Raw genomic sequence first — 16,791 nt, 5'->3', positions numbered from 1 at the left:
ATCAACATTCTGGAGCTGCGGGCCGTGTACAGGGCCCTGCAGTCGTCCTGCACCGCTCTTCAAGGAAAGGCAGTACAGGTTCAATCCGACAACGCCACCATGGTGGCATACATCAACCACCAGGGAGGAACTCCCAGTCGTGCTGCAATGTCGGAGGTGTCTCGCATCCTGGCTTGGGCGGAGTGCCATATTCCAGCAATCTCGGCATTCTTCATCCCCGGAGTCCTCCATTGGGAGGCAGACTTCCTCAGCCATCACAACGTGCATCCAGGGGAATGGTCGCTTCACCCAGAGGTATTTCAGCTGCTCGTGGACAGATGGGGGCTGCCGGAGCTGGACCTGATGGCCTCCCGTCAGAATTACAAGTTGCCCGTGTACGGGTCAAGGACAAGAGATGCAAGCACAAGTCTGGTAGACGCACTGTCGGTGAAATGGATGTTTCAACTGGCGTATCTATTTCCTCCGATATCCCTGCTGCCTCGGGTACTATGGAAATTCAAGCAGGATGGTGGCAGGCTTCTGCTGGTGGCTCCTGTGTGGCCCAGACGTCCTTGGTACTCGGATCTGCGGAGCCTCTCCATCGACGCTCCATACCCTCTTCCTCAGCGTCGGGACCTGTTGTCTCAAGGGCCCTGCCTTTACCCGGATCCGGATCTTTGACGGCGTGGCTCTTGAGACAGCCGTCCTAAGGTCTCGGGGCTTCTCAAGCTCTGGTATTAGTGCCATGCTTAGGGCACGCAAGCTGGCTTCCGCACGGATTTATCACAAAGTGTGGCACACTTACTTTCAGTGGTGTGAGTCCAGAAACTATGATCCTCAAGTCCTCGGGTTTTTAGGATTTTGGCTTTTCTTCAGTCGGGTTTGGACCTAGGCTTACGTCTTGCCTCGCTGAAGGTTCATGTGTCTGCACTGTCTGTGTGGTTCCAACGTCGGATCACTACACTGCCAGATGTTCACACCTTTTTCCAAGGTGTTCTTCGAATCCAGCCTCCCTTTGTGCCTCCTGTGGATCCTTGGGACTTGGCGGTGGTTCTTTGGGCCCTGCAGGGTCCTCCTTTTGAGCCTCTTAAGTCGGTGGAGCTCAAGTGGTTAACGTTAAGTTTTTCTCCTGGCAATTGCTTCTGCCAGGAGGGTGTCAGAATTGGGGGCGCTTTCCTGTCGTCCCCCTTTTCTGATTTTTCTCCAAGACAGAGCGGTGCTTCGCACTCGTCCTGAGTTTCTTCCTAAAGTGGTTTCTAAGTTCCACATTAATCAGGAACTTGTTGTGCCAGCTTTTCAGTCACCTGATCTTTCAGCTGGTGAGGCTTCCTTGGATGTAGTCCATGCCCTCAGAATTTATGTGGACAGGACTGATTCCGTCAGGAAGTCTGTTTCCTTGTTTGTCCTCTTTGGTTTTCACAGGAGGGGTTGGCCTGCCAACAAACAAACTTTAGTCCGTTGGCTTTGTTCTGTTATTCGTGAGGCTTATGCACAGAAGAGTTTACCTGTTCCAGCCTCCGTTAAGGCTCATTTCACTCGGTCTGTGGGTCCTTCTTGGGCTGCTAGACATGGCGCCTCTGCTGTTCAGCTATGCAAGGCGGCCACCCGGTCTTCCATTCAGACATTTTTGAGGTTCTAAGCATTTGACACCTTTGCCTCTCAGGATGCATCCTTCGGGAGCCGGGTTCTCCTTTCCGCACAGGAGCGTCCCCGCCCTTAGTTGAACTGCTTTGGAACATCCAACCCTGTGGACCCCCTATGGACCCTGAAGTAGAAAACAAGAGATATGGTAAGAACTTGCCTTTGTTGTCTGTGTTTCTACGAAGTCCACAGGGTCCACAGGGCGCCTGCCCTGACGCACCTGTCTTCATATGGGCTGTGTGGCTGGTCACCGGTTTTTCCATCTCCCATTTCTGTGAGTATGGTTTCTTGTATGTTCCAGCCTTCCTTCTCTCTGTTTCGTCTCCTCCTTCGGCCTTGGCTGCTTACCAACTGAGGTGCCTGTGGCTCGGTGGTGGGGTATAGAGGAGAATGGACCCAAGTGCATCCTGGGAGCAACAAAAGCTTTAACTGCGTGGTGCCCGTGGATCCAGATCCAGCTATACCCCAAGGTCAACCCTGTGGACCCTATGGACTTCGTAGAAACAGAGATAAAGGTAAGTTCTTACCATATCTCTTGTTTTTCAGGCTATAGGGAGAACAATGAGTTATTCAAGCCTGTCTCTATAGCAATGCGGTTTTCCCGATTTTGAGAGAACTGCATTAGGGAAGGGCCGGGTGGGGGTAGATACAGAACAGCAGGCAGCTCCAGATCTTCCTTCCTGCTGCTCTATGCTGGTGACACTCAGGGTCAGAGGAGCGTATGCTGAGCCCTGATTGGTGTAGCTCAGCACATGCTCCTCTGACTCCAGCAAGGGGCGGTACTACAGCAGCTGTGAGGATTGATCTGCTGGCTCCACATCAAGCAAAGGGATAGAGGTACCCCAGTTTGCCTGCATGTGTGTATGTTTGTATCTGTCTGTGTGTGATTCTTCTTGTGTATGTGTATGACATGTGACCCTGCTGTATGTATGTATCTGTCTATGTGTAACTTTGCTTGTGTGTATGTGTATGTCATGTGACCCTTCTTGTGTGTATGTATGTGTGACCCTGCATGTATGTGGGTATGTATGTGTGACCCTGATGTATGTGTGGCCCTGTCTGTATGCATGTATATATGTGTTTGTGTGACCCTGCCTGTATGTGTGTATGTATATGTCTATGTGTGACTCTGCCTGTGTGTATGTATTTGTATGTATGTCTGTGTGACCCAGCCTGGGTGTATGTATGTGTAACCCTGCCTGTATGTTTGTTTGTATGTGTATGTATGTCTGTGTGACCCTTCTTGTGTGTATATATGCAGGGGCAGATTGAGCAGCCGGGACATCAGGTCGATTCCCGCTGGGCCGGTCCCGTTGTTTACTCAGTGGCCTTCACTCACCCATCTGTCGGGCCGGCTGCCATGATCGGAGCACAGCTCCGATCAGACAGCGTTAAGAGACAGCTTCTGCACATGCGCAGAAGCTCAATGCTGTAGTAAAATGGCCAAGGGGGAGCTGCTGCGCATGTCCAGCCACAGCAGCTCCTCCCATGGGCCTTTGCGGATTGCGTGAGTCACTCTCGGCTCCGCCTCCAGCCAGCAATGCAGGAGGAACCATTTCAGCAGTTGGAACACACTTCTGAAGAAGCCGCTGAGCACTAAGAAACGCGTTAAGAGACTGTTTAATCCTTTTAACCAGCCGGTTGGTTCTTGCTTATTATCTCCTGGGAAAATCGTGAGTACAGGCACTTCTTAAAATACACAGAGGATTGGATTTTGTCGGCTCCTGATTGTCCACAGATGTGGAACAAAGTTGTTGCTGTATGCTAACAAAAGCTTCTTTTACTAACCATGCGGGCACTAACTAACAAATGACTGCATAATAACCAGCTTATAAATTTGAGCCATCCTTCCATCTATTGGATTCTTCTTGAATGTAAAAATACTGCCGCTTTGCTTTACTAAATTGCCTGTTTGTTTTGCTACTAATACAAGCAACACTCTAAAAAAGACACACAACTGTTTTTTTGCTTGATTGATACGTTGAAGCAATATATAAGCCACTGCTGAAGCTTTTTTTTGTCTTACTTGGTCTCCTAAAATAGAGGGGATATAAATGACACAGGTGTGCAAAGGATACTCAAAACTCCTGTTGCAACTGCTGAATCGTATTATACAGATCCGTGCTGAGTTTTATTAAAGTATTTCTTTCTAAAGGTCCTTCTTTAGGATTGTTATAATTTAATATACCACCGGCTGGTTTTATATATTTTTATTTTTATTGATGTGATAAATTAATTATATATCTAATCTCTATGCAATATATTAAATTATTGGTCTATTAGCGCTGTCTACCTTCTTGTTTACTTCTGTTCTCTTACTGAAGACTGTTGTGAGCAGTGCTGTGTCTGCTAGTGCAGTGCAGTGTAATCCTGTGTGTGCTGTTACTGTGCAGTGTAATCCTGTGTGTGCTGTTACTGTGCAGTGTAATCCTGTGTGTGCTGGAGCCGTGCAGTGTGACCCTGTGTGTGCTGGTGCAGTGTAACTCTGTGAGCTGGTGCGGAGTGTTGGAGGGAGGGGGCGGAGAGTGGGCTAGGAAGTAGATGGTGAGCTTGAACCAGCAGATGCCGGGTAATATGGGAGTGTAATTTGAATGACACGGGATAGTTGCGGAAAGTTGTAGCATAAAGAGAAGATTAGAGGCCATACTCGCACGATCTGCACCTAGCATAGGGCAAGTTTTTATGGTACAACGATTGCAGCGTCTGTTGACACTGACAGCAGGCTTCTCGGTCCTTACACATTGCACAAATGTACACCAGGGAAGGGCATTGTAGCGACAATAGCATAAAGTCGCAGATGCAACTGCATCAAAAGATGCAAGGAGGGCAGCGAATGCTTACGACTCAGATTCAGACCTTATGAGGAGGGAGTATTTTGCCCCCCTCCACAGACGCCACCCTCTCAACATATCCCACTCCATTAGGGCTACTACCAGAAATTTCCTGGGCTTGTTTTTCATCCCAATCCGCCCATGTATGGATGTATGAATGTATGTATAACCCTGCCTATATGTGCCTGTGTGACCCTGCCCTTGTGTATGTATAGGTGTGACCCTGTCTGTCTGTCTGTCTCTATCTATCTATCTATCTATGTGTGACTCTTGCCTATATGTATGTTTCTGTGTATGTATGTATGTCTATGTGCAGTGATCGCAAAATATGCGCTATAGCGCATATTTACGCAATACAGACAGAAAGGAACTCACTTTTTAAAAATGAGCAGGTCCTGCAGTACGCACAGTGTAGCAGCCGTGTCAATAACCTCCTCAGCGTCTCCCCGAGTCCTCAACCAATCACCGCTGGCGGCAGTATCTCCTCATCCAATTACCGCCTGAGACCTCCGCCTCCCAGTCATGTGACGCCGCCGGGCTTTCTCTTCTGTCTCCTCATAGATCAAGTGTTGAACTCAACCATATTGACTGATGCTGTGGTTTGACTCCATGATGCAGGGGCGGGACTAAAGGGTCAGTGGCTGCCGAGTGCCCAGACCAGACCTGGAGACTGCCCTTGCCTCTCTCTCCAAGCTACTGCTGCTCCTCTGGGCGCCATATCAAGAATGGCAGCTACATTGTTACACTGCCGCCTGCTGTCATCAGGACACCGCACACTACTGAGGCAGCTCTCGGTAAGTACAAGTCAAGACCCGGGTGTGAGTGTGTGACCTGGGGGAGAATAGGATATTATACTTGCTTGATGGGGGCACAAATTAACATTCTCAAAATTGATACATATGTAGAATACTATAGGAAAAGGAGAAGATCTGCAGTTATACCATATATCCCAATATTGCTAAAGTTCTGTGCACATAAAAGCATTTGCCCCAAGGAGTCAGACGAGGAAGTGTGGTCATGTCACATAGGGTATATGGTCAGATCATACATGAGGCATGTTATGCTCCTCCCTTTTAGCGCATTAGGGGCCTGATTCAGCAAGGAACGCAGTTGCTAATATGCACGCAATTGGGCGATTGTTGAGTTCTGCTCATGCATACGCATCGCAGTGTGAGTGTGCAAACCGGCCACTGCCAAGACTACGTAGACCCATCGCAGAGTGATTGACAGGAAGTGCCATTTGTGGGTGGTGACGCGGGGTGGTTAGGGAAACGCAGGTGTGCCACTGCGTTCGCACGCCGTTTCAAGGGCATGCATAAATTAGCCATTGCGAAGCCATATGCAGTGTAAGGTCTCATAGCGTGTGTGGCAGTTAGCAATTTCTGAGTAAGGCCAGGGCTTGTGCAACTGTGCGTGATGCTGTGATGGTACTCGATTGTACTGATTGTCTCACTATTCTGCTAAGTATTACAGATGTGCATATGGTAAAGTGGGCGTCCTTATGTAGTGCTGAGTTTGCATTGCGATCGCAGTGGTTTGGCTTGCTATCGCAGTTGAACTGCGTGTGTTCGCAATATTGCGATCCGTAGTGAATCAGGCCCTAAGTCCTCTCATCGAGAACACATTTCACTCTCACTCTCTCTGTAACACAAATGCCTCTTTACTTATTATTATTATTATTATTAGCATTTATTTATATGGCGCCACAAGTGTTCCGCAGCGCCTTACAAAGTACAAAAACAAATTGTATACAAGTGACTTACAGAACAATACAATACAGGACATGGATAATATATATTGCTACATTAGTGACCATATCACCCAGATAAGCAACAGAGCATAAGCAACCAAGTGTTAGGTGCCCTAGTGGTGAGTAAGAAGTAAATGACACTATAGTAAGGAGAAGCACAAGAGGGTAGATGGCCCTGCTCGTGAGAGCTTACATTCTAAAAAGGTGGGGGAAGACAAACTGGGTTGACACAGATGGGGTAGATGGGGACGAATGAGCATGTAGCAAGGAGTTAGAATGATAGCTGGAAGGCTTTGATGAAGTAGTGGGTCTTGAGAGCCCGTTTGAAGGATTGCAAACAGGTGGAGAGTCTGATGCGGAGTGGGAGAGAGTTCCAGAGGTGGGGAGCAGTGCGGGCAAAATCTTGGAGGCGGGAGTGGGAGGAAGTAATCAGCTGGCATGAAAGGCGGCGTGCATTAGTTGAGCGAAGAGGGCGGAGAGGAGCATGAAGGGAGATGAGATCAGAGATGTATATGGGAGAAGATTGGGTGAGGGCTTTGTGAGCGAGCGTGAGAACCTTAAATTGGACTCTGAAAGGGAAGGGGAGCCAGTGTAGGGCTTGTAGGAGAGGGGAGGCAGATACAGAATGTTTGGAGAGGAAGATAAGCCGTGCAGCAGCATTGAGGACAGACTGGAGAGGAGAGAGATGGGATTTGGGGAGGCCAGATAGGAGGAGGTTACAATAGTCCAATCTGGAGATGACCAGTGAGTGTATGAGGGTTTTAGTAGCATCCTGGGTGAGATAGGGTCTGATCTTAGAAATATTTTTGAGATGGAAACGACAGGACTGTGAAAGGTTCTGGATATGTGGTTTGAAGGAGAGGGATGAGTCCAGGATAACTCCAAGACAGCGCATCTTGGGACTAGATGAGATAGTTATTCCATCAATTGATAAAGAAATAGTGGGAAGTGAGGTGATGTGGGAGGGTGGGAAGATGATTAGCTCTGTCTTAGACATATTAAGTTTAAGAAATCGCTGGGACATCCAGGAAGAGACAGCAGAGAGACAGTTGGAGATACGAGTCAGAAGAGAGGGGGAGAGATCAGGGGAGGAAAGGTAGATTTGAGTATCATCAGCATAGAGATGATAATGGAGGTCAAAAGAGCTGATGAGTTCACCTAGAGAGGAAGTATAGAGGGAGAATAGGAGAGGACCAAGAACAGAACCTTGGGGAACACCTACTGTAAGAGGCTGTGGAGGGGAAGAGGAGTCATGAGAGGAAACTGAAAAAGATCGGTCAGAGAGGTAGGATGACAGCCAGGAGAGGGCAGTTTCACGTAGACCAAGGGAGTGAAGGATATTCAGCAGGAGAGGGTGGTCCACAGTGTCAAAAGCAGCAGAGAGATCAAGGAGAATGAGAAGAGAGTAGTGGCCTTGGGATTTGGCAGCAAGGAGGTCATTGCTGACTTTTGTGAGGGCAGTTTCAGTGGAGTGGAGAGAATGGAAGCCAGACTGAAAAGGGTCAAGGAGGGAGTGGGGGGAAAGAAAAGTGGTAAGGCGGTTGTAGACAATCCGCTCAAGGAGTTTGGAGGCAAAGGGGAGGAGAGAGATGGGACGGTAGTTAGAAAGAAGGTTAGGATCAAGGGTAGGTTTTTTAAGAATGGGGGAGACAAGGGCATGTTTGAATGCAGAAGGAACAGTGCCTGATGAGAGGGAGAGGTTAATGAGGTGGGCAAGATGGGAGCAGGCTGAGAGAGAGAGGAAGCGGAGGAGGCGGGAGGGGATGGGATCAAGGGGGGAGGTGGAAGGGGGGGAGGACCGGATGAGGGCCATGACTTCCTCTCCAGATACAGGGGAGAAGGATGTTAGAGTTGGTAAAGTTGATGGGGAGGGGTGACTAGGGAAAGGAGGAGGTGGAGAGCTGGGGGACTGATTGGATATGATGTCCTGACGTATGGAATCAATTTTAGATGTAAAGTAGGTAGCAAAGTCAAGGGCAGTGAGCAAGGAGGGGAGACGAGGAGGGGGTAGGCGAAGGAGGGATTTGAAAGTAGTGAAGAGACGCTGGGGATTAGAGGACTGAGAGGAGATGAGGTTCTTAAAGTATGACTGTTTAGAGAGGGAGAGCGCAGCACTATAGGATGAGAGCATAAATTTGAAATGGAGAAAATCTGCCTTAGAGCGTGATCTTCTCCACTGTCGCTCGGCAGTTCGAGAACACTTTTGCAGGTATCTGGTGCATTTGGAATGCCAGGGTTGAGGAGTAGATCTGCGAGTGTGAATAGTGATCGCTGGGGCAACAGAGTCCAGAGCAGAAGTAAGGGAGGCATTGTATAGGGAGGCGGCTTGTTCAGGGCAGGAGAGAGAGAGGATAGGGGAGAGAAGTGAGTCAAGCAGGGAAGAAAAGGAACCTGTGTCGATAGTGTCAATGTTACGCTTAGTAATGGAGGCTTTTGGAGGTAGAGGAGGGGAAGGAGAGAGGGACAGGTTAAAAGAGAGAAGGTGATGGTCAGAAAGAGGGAATGGGGAATTGAGGTGGTCAGAAATATCACAACGGTGTGTGAATACCAGATCAAGCACATGGCCACTCACATGGGAGGGTGAGGAGGTCCATTGGGAGAGACCAAGTGACCATGTGAGGGAGAGGAGTTTGGAGGCAGAGGATTCTGTGGGGATATCAATTGGAATATTGAAGTCACCTAGGATAATGGAGGGAAGGTCTGAAGAGAGAAAGTGAGGGAGCCAGAAAGCAAAGTTGTCAAGGAACTTGGAGGGAGGGCCAGGGGGACGGTAAATGACAGCTACTTGGAGGTGTACTGGGTGGAAGAGGCGTATAGCATGGACTTCAAATGAAGAGAATGTGAGGGATGGTTCAGAGGGAATGGGTTGGTATGAGTAACCAGGGGATAGAAGGACCCCAACACCACCACCATGGCGACCCCCAGGTCGTGGGGTGTGGGAAAAGGTGAGGCCCCCAGAGGAGAGAGCTGCAGGAGAAGCGGTGTCAGAGGGTGAAATCCAGGTTTCAGTAATAGCTAGGAGATTCAGGGAGTTGGAGATGAAAAGGTCATGGGTTGGAACCAGTTTATTACAGACTGACCTGGCATTCCAGAGGGCACAGGATAGAGGGACAGAGTTTGTTGGAGAGATTTGAATGAGATTATCAGGGTTGCTATAGCGTGGGGGAGAGATTAATTTGGGGGACCGAGCTGAATAGAGTGTAGCGATGGTGCGGACTCCAGTGCTAGAAGGGGAGCCAGTAGAAGGTGGGCAGGAAGGGAAATTAATGATGTGTGGATGGATGTGGGGTACAGTGACATGGAGAGGGGAGTGGGAGGAGGGATTAGCAGTGAGGTTGTAGGACCCCTGTGGAGTATAAGAGAATGAAAGTGGAGTAATGGGAGAAGATGGGGAGGAAGGTAAACAGAGGAGAGGAGATAAGGGGAAGAGGAAATGGAAGAGACAAGGGGGAAAGGATAAAGATGGAAGCAAGGGGCAGAACAAAAGATTAGGTAGACACTGAGTGAAGGTGGGATTTGAAGAAAACATGGTAATAGTAAGGATGATGTAAATAGGGGAAGAAAAGTTAAAAGTAGGAATGAAGACAGAATGTAGGAGAGAGCAGATTTCCAGAAACGCAAGTAATAGTGCAGTGTGGGAAAAGAGTCTGTACTGCAAAAGTTTATTATTGAGTATAAAAAAGTGGAGATTTGGTGGGAGCAGAAATTAAATAGTAAAATATACAGTGGTAGGAGCTAGATATAAGACTTAGAAAAAGAGCTAAGGTAAAAGTACATTATTATAGAGGAAAACTGACATAACACAGATAAGTATGCATTAGGATTATATGTAAAGCACAGAGCCAGCAGCAATAGTAGCAAGGGAGGCACCAGGTTTATGCAGCCACCAGACAGGGAGTTCAATAATGAAAGTCCTGGTTATGTGTCCACAGGAGCTAGTAGTATGGAGACTGTGAACTCACAATTGTTCATTCCACTTTGTCCAATTAATTAGGTTGTTGCTTGTAGTTTGGTGGGTTTCCTTCTGTTTCACTGCTGTTTAACGCTGATATAACGCCAATTAATCGATTTAAAAAGAAGTTGACACTTTTAAAATAGGACACCCAGCCAAGGCTTAGTCCAGCCTTCTAATTAACCTTACATAGGAGACCTAGCATGTGAAACCACTAATTTCTAACTACCCCCAAAACACTCCCACTATTATTGCAAGCAATAAATTACCTTAAACAAACAAACAGAACATACCATTAAGCTAGCATCTGGGTCTATATACCTTGCATTGAACTAAGAAAACACAAACATAAAACTATATTCTAAACCAACAACTACAGATACTATGCAGTGATATACTACTTAATTTAACATTACATCTAAGTTAATTGTTCAAAGCAGTAGTCCTTTACCAGTATCATGCAGCAAGAATATGCTGCTGGGAGCAGTAGACCTTTACAAGTATCATGCAGCAAGAATATGCTGGGAGCAGTAGTCCTTTACCTAGTACAGCTCGGGCAGGGACAAACAATTATAATGCAGCAAGAATATGCTGCTGGGAGCAGTAGTCCTTTACAAGTATCATGCAACAAGAATATGCTGGGAGCAGTAGTCCTTTACCTAGTACAGCTCGGGCAGGGACAAACAATTATAATGCAGCAAGAATATGCTGCTGGGAGCAGTAGTCCTTTACAAGTATCATGCAGCAAGAATATGCTGGGAGCAGTAGTCCTTTACCTAGTACAGCTCGGGCAGGGACAAACAATTATAATGCAGCAAGAATATGTTGCTGGGAGCAGTAGTCCTTTACAAGTATCATGCAGCAAGAATATGCTGGGAGCAGTAGTCCTTTACCTAGTACAGCTCGGGCAGGGACAAACAATTATAATGCAGCAAGAATATGCTGCTGGGAGCAGTAGTCCTTTACAAGTATCATGCAGCAAGAATATGCTGGGAGCAGTAGTCCTTTACCTAGTACAGCTCGGGCAGGGACAAACAATTATAATGCAGCAAGAATAAAAACACTTAAAACACTTCTCTCTCCCCCTAACCTCAGTAACACTCTTTCCTCCCAACCCCCACCTGTAGCACATCTTTGCCTAAGTCCCAAGCCCGCTGTTCTGGTGTCTGCAGAAAGCCGGTTGACTAGAGCCATCTATATGGACTGCATCAGCGCCATATATCTTCCCCTGTGACACCCTGACAGCGAGAGCTCTCTGCCCGCAGTACTAACACCCTCACTGTCGGAGCTCTTCACACATACATACTGCGCTGATGGCCATGCACACATACATACTGCGCAGATGTACACTGCACACATACGGGATGCGGTTAACATACCGCTGCCCGGAATGCTGCCCGTTGGAAACCCTAAGCTGGAAGTTCGATCAAGGATTAAAGATAGGTATCTAATTCCCAACGCCTATCTTTAGCCCCACGCCGAAATCCTGATGCCCGAACAAAGGTAAGCCGGGACTTAGCCTTTCTAGCAGCGGGGCGGGGCAGATTAGGTTTAGGCACCCCTGGGGAGGGTTATGGTTGTGCTAGGGGAAGGGGGTTTAGGGTTAGGCACAACTGGGGGAGGTTAGGGTTAGGCACCCCCCGGGAGGGTTAGGTATAGGGTGGGGAAGGGGGGGTTAGGGTTAGGCGCCACTAAGGGGGGGTTTGGTTTAGGGGGGAGAGGGGAGGGTTAAGGTACTTACCAGTAGAGATGTGCGGGTTCGGTTTTATTCAGTTCTTATTGCCAAATTATCTCAAGTTCGGATTAGTTCAGATTTATCTTATTGGCTATCCAAAACATGTGACAGCCGGATAGCCAATATGATGCCATTTTTGAGATCCGAACATATCCGAATAAAACCAAACTGCACATCTCTGCTTACCAGCCCTAGTTGGGATCTTCACTGTTCGGGCTTCCGGTGTCGGTATTTGGTCCACCGGGAATAGATCCGGCGGCATTACATACCGATTCCACACATACATACTGAACACATACCCACTGCAGACATACTGTACATACTGCACACATATTGTTCACATACATACTGCAAAGATGCCCACTGCACATATACTGCTATCTACCCTTGTCCTCTCCCTACCCCCAGCACTGTCTGTCACTAGCATCCTCCTTGTCCCCCAGCACTGTCACAACTGCTGTCTGCACTTACTCCCTCCCTAACCCCAGCACTGCCTGCCCTTACTACCCTCTACCCCAAGCTCTTCCCCAACTTCTCCCTGCCTTTACCCCCAGCTCTACCCCAACTGCTGCTTGCCCTTAATCCCCTCTACCCCAACTGCTACCTGCCCCCAGCACTGTCCCAAGAGCTGCTTGCCCTCACCCCCAATAATATGCGATGGTACCCAGAAACAGTGGAATAGGACCCCAATTTATTTTAAAGTGATGGATCCCTGGGACCCACACATTTTTTCGCTCTGCGCGATCACTGTATATGTATGTATGTCTATGTGTGACTCTGCCTGTATGTGTGTATGTATATGTCTATGTGTAACCCTGATAGTGTGTATGTACTTGTATGTATGTCTGTGTGACCCAGCCTGTGTGTATGTCTATGTGACCCTGCCTGTATGTTTGTATGTACAGTCAGGTCCATAAATACTGGGACATTGACAGAATTTTCATATTTTGTCCTCTATTCACCACCACAATGGCTTTGAAATGAAACAAACAAGATGTGATTTGACTGCAGACTTTCAGATTTAATTTGAGGGTAATTACATCCAAATCAGGTGAACGGTGTAGGAATTACAGCGGTTTCTATATGTGCCTCCCACTTTTTAAGGGGCCAAAAGTAATGGGACAAACTAAACAATCCTAAATCTAACTTTCACTTTTTAATACTTTGTTGCAAATCCTTTGCAGGCAATTACAGCCTGAAGTCTGGAACGCATATACATCACCAGACGCTGGGTTTCATCCCTGGTGATGCTCTGCCAGGCCTCTACTGCAAATGTCTTCAGTTCCTGCTTGTTCTTGGGGCATTTTCCCTTCAGTTTTGTCTTCATCAAGTGAAATGCATGCTCAATCGGATTCAGGTCAGGGGATTGACTTGGCCATTGCATATCATTCCACTTTTTAGCCTTAAAAAACTCTTTGGTTGCTTTTGCAGTATGCTTCGGGTCATTGTCCATCTGCACTGTGAAGCGCCGTCCAATGAGTTCTGAAGCATTTGACTGAATATGAGCATATAATATTGCCCGAAACACTTCAGAATTCATTCTGCTGCTTTTGTCAGCAGTCATATCATCAATAAATACAAGGGAACCAGTTCCATTGGCAGTGTGATAGGATCACTGGTAAAGTGGTCTGTGACAGGGACATTTATCCCAGATTCCTGTCTTATGTGTTTTAAATCCCCAGGAGAAAGTCTGCAGTGTAGCAGGCTTGAGTTTCGGCTTTTTGAAAAGCCGATTTGGGACCTGGGGGTTGTGGGTGAGAGGAGAGGGAGGGCTCCACCCACGGCCACTCCAGGTTTTGGTTCTCGCAGCCTGGTAACAGGCTTGTTAGGGTTCCCACCTGAGAGTGGCCAATATAAGCCTTGTGTGTTTAGGGCTGAGTGTCTCACCTGGGAGAGCAGGCAGGGAGTTTGCTCAGAGACACTTGGAAAACCTAACTGTGAGTGTTGTGCTGTGCCTTTGTTGCTGGTGAGGGCATTAGGCCCTGCCAGGTTCTGGTAGTGAGGGAACCACCTGTAAAGTTAGAGCCCGGCCAGGGCTAGGATTTATCTTTATGGTTTCTTTTGTTGTTTCTGTTTTGCACAAAAAAGACTGGCACCGACCAGCTTGTACTCGAATCCAGTCTGGCATACTGTTTTCCCGGCTGCTGTGTGTGTAAGGAAGGAGTCCCCTACCCAGGAGAGGGACCCCCTAATCTGACTGTGTCACAATATGGTGGAGAATGCGGGCACCCACACACACTGAAGTTGCAGCGAGAGGAAAACTTTCCGTTTAAAAATTAAAGGGACAGACACCCAATTGGTGAGTGTGGAAATAACACTGTGTCCTTGGAGTCCCATAGAGGAGGCGTCAGCCAATGCTCAGAGAGGCAAGGTTCAGCTTCCAACCTACACCCCAGGACAAAATGGAGGACATTATTAAGGATTGCTCCAAGCTACAGCAGCTCAGCAGGAGACAAACGAACTTCAGCAGGAATCTACCAGAGCTCAGCAGGAGACGAACAAACTTCAGCATGAAGCTACCTGGGCTCAGCAGGAATCTACTAGGGCTTAGCAGGAATCCACCAGGGTGCAACTGTTGGCCTTGGAGACAGCCCAGAGGCAACAACAGGTCGCCATCGAGGAAACCCACCAGGCCTTAGCGGAAAACAGCCAGGCCATAAAAGAGGTGGTACAGCACCTGGTCGCCCAGCCCAGAGATGTTACTACTGGTCCTCTCACCAGCCCTCACTCCATACGAGCCAGTCACTTCCTCCAAAAGATGACTTCGGGCGATGATGTGGAGGCCTACCTCACCGCATTTGAAAGAACGGCCGAAAGGGAGAGTTGGCCCAAGGAGCAGTGGGCAAGTCTGGTGGCACCTTTTCTGTCGGGGGAGCTACAAAAGGCCTATTTCGACTTATGCCTGGCTGATGCCAAGGACTATAAAAAACTAAAACAGGAGATCCTAACTCGCTTGGGAGTCACCACCTTTGTTCGTGCCCAACGGGTCCACTGCTGGGAGTTTCATATGGACAAGCCTCCACGTTCACAGATGCATGACCTCGTCCATCTGTCCTCAAAATGGCTACAGCCCGAGGCGCTGACGGGACCACAGATCGTGGAAAGGGTCGTGATGGACCGGTACCTGCGATCATTACCTGTGACTCTGCGCAAGTGGGTGAGCCATGCAGACCCTAAGTCCGCGGACCAGTTGGTCGAGCTGGTGGAGAGGTACGTGACGGCTGAGGAGCTGATGAGTATGCCCCACCAAGCCCCGATGGCGCACCGGCGAACTCCCACAGACACTGGTAAGACTGATCCAGGGGAGAAGGGTGCTGGGCGGTGGAATGTACCTAAGACTGAGGGTGTAGAACCTGGAGACAGGCCTGCCAGGCCAGGAAGGTTCTTGCCCCGTAAACGACTAGACATTAATATGATTCAGTGTTTCCGGTGTGGTGACTTCGGCCATATTTCCGCTAATTGTTCACTTACAACTGAACCTATGCAATGTGATACTGCTCATGTCTACCGCAGGGGGTCTTTCTTTGCGCAGACAGCCTGTACGGCTGACCGGCAGGCTGAGACTGATAAGCACATGAGTGTACTCACTGTAGATGGCATCCGAGTAGAGGCACTGTTAGACTCTGGTAGCTTGGTGACACTTATGAAAGCTGAGCTGGTGAACCCCTTGAGGCATAAGGGGAAAACTGTTGGTGTGACCTGCATACATGGGGATACTCGATATTATGTTACTGCCGAGGTGAACATCGAGACACCAGGTGGCTCTGCTATAGTTTCTGTGGGTTTGGTGCTTGGTCTGATGTACGATGCAATAAAATCTGAAAGTCTGCAGTTAATGCACATCTTGTTTGTTTCATTTCAAAACCATTGTGGTGGTGAATAGAGGCCAAAATCTGAAAATTCTGTCAATGTCCCAATATTTATGGACCTGACTGTATGTCTGTGTGACTTGTGTGTATGTTTGTGTGATCCTGCTTGTGTGTATGTATGTATGATCCTGCCTGTATGTGTCTGTGTGACCCTGCCTTTGTGTATGTATGTGTGTATGTGTGACCCTTGCCTATATATATGTGTCTGTGTGTATGTATGTATCAGGCTTGCCGACAATATGGCTGCCTCTTCCCGGGAGGAGGCAGCCATCTTGGCCCAGCAAGGGGGGTGTTGACGCAGTTATGAGGGCCATAGCCACTAGCGCACGCAGGGGCGTTTTCTGATGATAAATCTGTTATTGAGCTATCCACATTAAGACTCCACATCTTGTCTCAAGATGGTGTGTTTTTTTTAAGTATTCATAAGCTTTAAATGTGTAAAATTACAAAGAATGATTTCTGCAGAGCTTTGAGCTGAAGAACCTTGACTTCAGCAGATGTGTCCTACTTCTAAGATAACGTTATGAATAGGACTGTGTATCCTTAACCCCCCCTAACAATCCCACATGTACAGATAGAATGCTAACAAAGACTGCTATAGTGAGATATAATATGTGAATATTCTGATATGTTGCAATTGCATGCTGTGCTTTATACTAGTGTCTACATGTAAATATAGAGAATCTCAAAGCCAAGTGTGGTGGTGGTGATTCTGGGCCTGATTCAGAGTCGCTTGTAAGCGGCTGCTCGTTCGTTCTGAGCGATGTTTGCACAACTGCGCATGCGTACAGCTCGTAATACGCATGCGCGAACCAGTCAGTGTGGTCGAAATTCATGTGCTTGCAAAATAGCGAATGCCTGCTAATTTGAGTGACAGGATGAGGCGTTTGTGGGTGGTAATAGGGGAAGGTGCTTGAAAACGGGGAGTGGAGATCTGAACGCAGGCGTGCCAAAAGGTCAAAACGGGCGTTTAATGGGAGTGCATAATTAACAAAGCAGTGTAATTGACCACGTCACTTGGTTGACTTTTAGCC

Source organism: Taudactylus pleione, unplaced genomic scaffold (genome assembly GCF_031769625.1).
Source record: "Taudactylus pleione unplaced genomic scaffold, aTauple2 ptg000556l, whole genome shotgun sequence".
In the NCBI taxonomy this organism is placed as follows: domain Eukaryota; kingdom Metazoa; phylum Chordata; class Amphibia; order Anura; family Myobatrachidae; genus Taudactylus; species Taudactylus pleione.
This window is presented reverse-complemented; position numbering follows the sequence as displayed.